Source organism: Colobus angolensis, unplaced genomic scaffold (genome assembly GCF_000951035.1).
Source record: "Colobus angolensis palliatus isolate OR3802 unplaced genomic scaffold, Cang.pa_1.0 Scaffold143, whole genome shotgun sequence".
Classification (NCBI taxonomy): Eukaryota; Metazoa; Chordata; class Mammalia; order Primates; family Cercopithecidae; genus Colobus; species Colobus angolensis.
In genome coordinates, this window is record NW_012114522.1 from 3,376,181 (window position 1) to 3,382,483 (window position 6,303).

Sequence of the window (6,303 nt, forward strand, 5' to 3'; positions counted from 1 at the left end):
CCCCTTCCTTCCTTCCTCCCTCCCTTTCTCTTTCTTTCCCTTTCTTTCTTTCTTTCTTTCTTTCTTTCTTTCTTTCTTTCTTTCTTTCTTTCTTTCTTTCTTTCATCTTTCGATGGACTCTCACTCTGTCACTCAGGCTGGAGTGTAGCGGCATGATCTTGGCTCACTGCAATCTCTGCTTCCTGGGTTCAAGCTATTCTCGTGCCTCAGCTCCCTGAGTAGCTGGGATTACGGGTGTGCACCACCAGGCCTGGCTGATTTTTGTACTTTTAGTAAAGACAGGGTTTCACCATGCTGGCCAGGCTGGTCTTGAACTCCTGACCTCAAGTGATCTGCCTGCCTCGGCCTCCCAAAGTGCTGGAATTGCAGGTGTGAGCCACTGTGCCCAGCCAATGAGCAATCAATTTCTGTTATCCATAAACTACCCAGTCTAAGGCATCTTGTTGTAGCAGTCTACAGACTGATGCTGCCTTAACAAAGCACTACACATAGAGTGGCTTGAAGAAGGGAAATTGATTGATTGTCTCATGGTTCTGGCAGCCAGAAGTCTGGGATCAAGATGACAGCTGGGTCGATTTCTATGGAGGAATGAGAAGGGGAATCTGTCCTGTACCCCTCTCCCGGCTTCTTGTGATTTGCCGTCCATCTTTGGCATTCTTTGGCTTGTAGATGGTGTCACCATGGTGTCTGCCTTTCTCCCTGTGTGTGTCTGTCTCTGTGTCTGTGAGGGCACCAGTCATTTTGGATTGAGGTCTACCCTACTCCAGCATGGCCTCATTAAACTAATGACATCTGCAGTGACCCTATTTCCAAGTAAGGACACATGCTGAGGTACTGGGGGTTTGGACTTCAACATGAATTTTTTTGGGGGTAGGGCACACAATCCAACCCATAGCAGTCACCCCCTGATAACCCCTTGAACTAATTTTGCTTCTAGTTCGTTAGGCGTGGTGTGTTTGGGGGTCCTGGTGCCCCAAGAAGGAAGGCTTCCATCAGGGAGCAGGGCCACAGTCCGTGAAACTGGACACTGGGACTGAGGCCATTTGGAGCTACTGCTGCTGCTGGGTGGCCTGGTGGAAAAGGGGGCACTGGGATGATGGGTGACTGCTCCTAGTTACCAAGGACAAATAAGGTCACTGCTTATTGGTATCTGGGGCCCAGAGGATCCACAGGGATGCTTCTTAGCACTGACATCTGATAAAAAAGGTCAGCTGAGCATGGCAGTCCTGAACATACAGATGGGAGCATGACAGACCCAGATCATGGGTGAAAGCTTGGGTCGTTCCCCCAGGTGGAGAGCCAGGTGCTCTGGCACAGGCAAGGTGCCCATGAGTGGGTGAAGGAAGAAGGACTTGCTGCTGATTGGCCTTTTTCCCCCGTCCTCATCTCTCCTGGCCACCTTGAATGAAGGGTAGCTGTGGTGGACGGTGTGGTGCTGTAGGCCCCAGGCAGGTATCTGAAGTGACGTCTCCCTCAATGATACAGTCGCTGGTGGGACCCCATGCCTCACTGTGTTGGGCTGAGAGTTTCTTCCTGGAAAGGGGGACGAGGATGTTTGCTGAGTGGCCACAGTGGACTGCGCTGGATTTCTCCACTTGACCTGTAGATCTGTTTTTCACCTCTCACTGTCCAGTGTGGTGCCCTGGAGGCTGCATCAGCTGTGGTCCCTGCCCTAAGGCTCCCATGGAGTACGGCCAGTGGGAGGCACCAGTTGGAGCTTGCAGGGCAGGAGAGAGGGGGGAAACACTCCCCATCCTTCTCCCTGCTGTGGTGCTGCAATCCCAGGGTTGGCTGTACTCTCCATGGTCACAGCTTGTGCCAGTGGATCCTGTCTCATGGTCCCAGTTCTCCTCCCCTCCACCTTTCAGCCCAGGGGGGTAACAGCCTCCTGTTTCTGCTCCTAATCCCTGGGAAATGCTTTCTGTAGGTCACCTCTTGTTTACTTCTCTACTGTTGAACTATCTGGGGTGAATTCTGCCTCCAGTGAGACCCTAACATCTATGGAGGTCAGCGGAACTGGGGCATGTGTGTGGCCATCCTGAGACTGGCTCTTGCCTCTGCTACTCACATGACTTCAGGCAATGGTCCCACCTCCCTGAGCCTTATTGTCAAATTAGGACAATAAAGTCCACTTTTGCAGGTTGTTTGTGAGTGTAATGGAAAGAATAATTCCCCCCCAAAGATGTCCACGTCCTAATCCCCAGACCTGTGAATGTGTTACCTTACATGGCAAAAGGGAGTTTGCAGATGAGATTAAGTTAAGGTTCTTGAGTTGAGGCGGTTGACCTGGATTATCTGGGTGGGCCCAATATTATCACAGGGGTCCTTATAAGAGGGAGGTAGGAGGTTCAGAATCAGAGAAAGAGATGGCATGACACCAGCAGAGGAGAGAAAGAGAAGAGAGGGAGAGAAATTTGAAGTTGCTGCGCTGATAGTTTTGAAGATGGAGGGAGGGGCCATGAGCCAAGGAATGCAGGCACCTCCAGAAGCTGGAAGATCAAGGAAACGGATCCTCCCCCGGAGCCTCTGGCAGGAACCAGCGCTGCCCACACCTTGACTTTAGCCCAGTGAGGCTGATTTCAGACATCTGACCTCCAGAACAGTCAGAGAATAAGCTTCTGTTGTTCTAAGCCACTATGGTTGTGGAAATGTGTTACAGCAGCCATAAGAAATTTACACAATGAGAACAAATGAAAAAATTGCAGGAAGACGGCCTGCATTCCAGAGCAGGTGCCATAGAAATGATCACTGCATTTGGGAACAGTGGGCTCAGGTCTCCCCTTGTGGGAAAAGTGGATCTGTAGGCTCAGATGTGTAGCACACACAGCACCTGCTGTCTTTGCTGTTCCTTTGCTGTCACTTATCTCATCTTCACTCACATCATCTTTTCCTTCCACTTCCAAAGTCTCTCCACTTTCCCAGTCATCTGTGGCTGCCTAACAAATGATCCCATGATATGCCAACTAAGAATGGCCTTTTCATTGTGTTTCATGGTATTGAGAGCCAGGGGCTGGAGAAGGGCTCAGCTGGGTGATTCTTCTGCTGCATTGAGGTCACTTGGTAGTTTTCAGCTAGAGGATGGACTGGGCTGGATGGCCCACAGTGGCTTCCCTGTAATTTATGGTGCCTTGGTGGGGACAGCAGGGGCTGAGCTCAGCTGGGACTGTCACCTAAACCCTGACATGTGACCTCTCCAGCATGACAGCCCAGGGTGGTGGGACTCCTTCCATGGTGCTCAGGGCTGCTGGTGCAATGTCCAGTGAACAAGATGGCAGTTATGTGGCCTTTGATGCCCAGCTTTGGATGTCCCAGAGCTTCACTTCTGCTAGGCTCTTGGTTGAGTGGGTCACAGGCCCACCAGACTCAAGAGGAGGAGGCATAGACCTCATCTCTTGATGGGGGCACTTGTGGCCAAACCACAACACTTTACCACTAGTTTTATTTTCTCATTTTCCACCTGGGAGTTTCAGTTACTTTTCTCACACTGGACTCCTGTTGGCTTTGTTCTCCATGCCACACGTTTGTTCATTCATTCTACAAACATCACCTGAGCACTCACTGCAGGCTGTGGTCTGTGCTGCGAACCCAGAGAGCACATTAGAGTATGTGACATGCATGAGTACTCGTGACATGCCAGGGGCTTTCTAAGTGTCTTCTGAGGCCAAGTAGCTTCCAATCCCCCACATTTTTCTTATCCCCGGCTTACACATGTGGATACTGCGGCACAAAAGGGGAAGAGGCTCACCTGTGGCTGCTGAGCTAACCTGTGGGAGAGTGGGCTTTGAGCTTGGGCAACCTAACTGGAGAGGCTTGTGCATAACCACCAGGCTCCATGGCCCCAGAGGCGAGGAAGGTATGGCGATTGACCTCCAGGAGGGCCCTCTTGCTAGAGAGAGACCAAAACAAAAGCGTTGCCCTAGCTGGGCACTGCGGCTCATGCCTGTAAATCCCAGCGCTTTGGAATGCTGAGGTGGGAAGATCACTGGAGGTAAGTAGTTCAAGACCAGCCTGGGCAACAGTGAGCCCTTGTCTCTACAAAGTATTAAAGAAAATTAGCTGGGCATGGTGGCATGCACCTGTAGTCCCAGCTACTTGGGAGGCTAAGGCAGAAGGATCTGTTGAGTCCAGGAGTTTCAGGCTGCAGTGAGCTGTGATCATGCCAGGTGTGGAACTCCAGCCTGGGGAACAAACAAGCAAGACTTCATCTCTGAATAAAAAAAGAGTGTCCCCCTAAGATGCTTTGTGAAATATTGTAGACTGGTTGCCCTGGAGCCTAATGCAGGGAGTGAGGAGGGGCCAGGTCTGTCTCTACTTCCCAGAGTAGAAGATATTAAGCTAGAAGGACAAGGGAAACAGTATTCCTGGCAGAGGAAACAGCATGTGCTTCAGGTTGGTGTTGTAGGAGCGCATGGCTTGTTAGTGAAGGGTGAAGTTCTGTGCAGCTGGGCGTAGCCTTCCCGGGAGGAAGTGGTGGGAGCTGAGGCTGGAGAGGGCAGTGGGGGTGTCTTGGCAAGGGTCTTATGTGCTGGCCTGAGGGCACTGTGGGGAGGGGGTGGACTCGGTAACTGCGCTGGAGGCTGATTGTGTCTGTGCTTTGTGATGTGCCGGCTGGTGGCTGTGAGGAGGGGAGCAGGAAGCTTGGAGGTGGAGAAGGTGGGTTGTCATCCATCTCATTCCACCAGTGGGGGACGGGGAGGCTGAGTGACTCACCCAAGGTCACGCAGGCAGTGAGCATGGAGGTGAGACTGGGGCCCAGGCCCGTGGGATGAGCCACTGACTGTCCCCCCACCCCGCTGTGACCTCAGCTGCACCTTGTGCTGCGGTGACAAGGTGACAGGTTAAAAATAAAGCACTGTGGTGCTGCCAGGCCTTTATTGGCACAGGGTGAGGGCTGGTTATGTCACTTTAAAGAAATACTTCTCTGCAAGTGTGAGTTGAGCATGTTTCTCCCCAGACATTCACCCGGGAACTGAGTCTCAAGAAATAACGTTTGTTACAGCTGCTGTCCCATAAGGACTGTCAGAGAAGGCTCAATAGTGGCCACCACTGAGTAAGTGCCTACTGTGTGCCAGGCCCTATGTGGGAAAGAAGCTCATACCTTAAAGCTCATCCGTGGGCTCCAGCTACTGCCCGTGCTGCAGGTGCCTCCCGTTATCCTCCCTAGGGATGAAGAGGGTTACGTGAGGTCACACAGCCAGCAGGTGTCATCGAAGCCCACTGCTCTCAGAGCTGCAAACCTGTGGCCACTCTACAGAAGCAGGAAGGAGCCGGTGTTATCAGTCTGGCTCTGCAGGTGGAGAAGTGGAGGGTCTTGCCCAGGAAGGCACAGGTGAGGGGCATTTCACTCCTGAGAGTTGCACCTGCTGTGCCTCTGTCTGGGACTCCCTTCCCTGTATCTTTCTCATTATTCAGGTCCCAGCTGAAAAGTAACCTCCTCTGAGAGGCCTCCCCTGACCGCCCTCCATCTGGAGTTGTCTGTCACTGGATCCAGGTGCAAAGCCCTGGAGTGAAATGAGCCTGGCGTGTTCTGTGGCAGCAAGGAGGCCGGTGTGGCCAAGCAGAGAGTGGGAAGGATGGGGGAGTGGAGGTGGAAAAATGATGTGGTCCAATTTCCATTTTTACAGCATCAGTCTGCCTGCTCTATGGGGCATGGGCTTGGTGGGTGGGGGGGATGGGCAAAGTGAGAACCTGGGGATGACTTTGGAGGCTACTGCAGTGTGGGAGTGAGCAACGATGGTGGCTTAGACCAGTGGCTTAGCTCCAGAGGTCTGTCCAGGATTAACCCATTTATTCAACAGATATTTACCAGACACCTTGCATGTGGCGGGAACTGAGCCAATGGGGGATCTGTCAGTGAAGGGACAAACACATAAACATACAAGAGCATGTTGGGGTGACAGTACTGCTAAGAGGGAAGGTGGGGAGGGGGCTGCCAAGGGCCGGGCACTGTTCATTTAGGGAGGCGGGGAGGAGGTGCGAGGCTCAGATGCCCCTTCAAGAAAGACTTTGCTGTCCAGTCTCAGGGCAGGCAGTTGCTTGACTGCCTCTGGATTTTGGCATCTTCAGGATCTGCCTCTGCCACTGAACCAAGGCCATTCTTTCTGGCAGCCCTCAGCCAATGACTGCCCCCTGGAGGGGTTTCTAGGGCCTGCCCATTTCTGCACACCCCAAGACTCCTGCGGCAGGAAGCCTTTGCCCTGGAGCTTGCTGTGGGTTGGCTGAGAGGGTCAGTCACACTTGCATGGCTGTCGGGAAGCTCTGCCTGCCCACACTGGCTCTTCTACCTTTTACCTTTAACAAGTG

General features: G+C 52.6%; 1 protein-coding gene across 1 annotated transcript in view; it reads left to right on the forward strand.

Annotated features, from left to right (window-relative positions):
• Window positions 1-6,303, forward strand: part of PPP2R2C (protein phosphatase 2, regulatory subunit B, gamma) — a 251,874-nt gene that overhangs the window by 999 nt on the left and 244,572 nt on the right. The gene's annotated exons all lie outside the window — the stretch shown is intronic.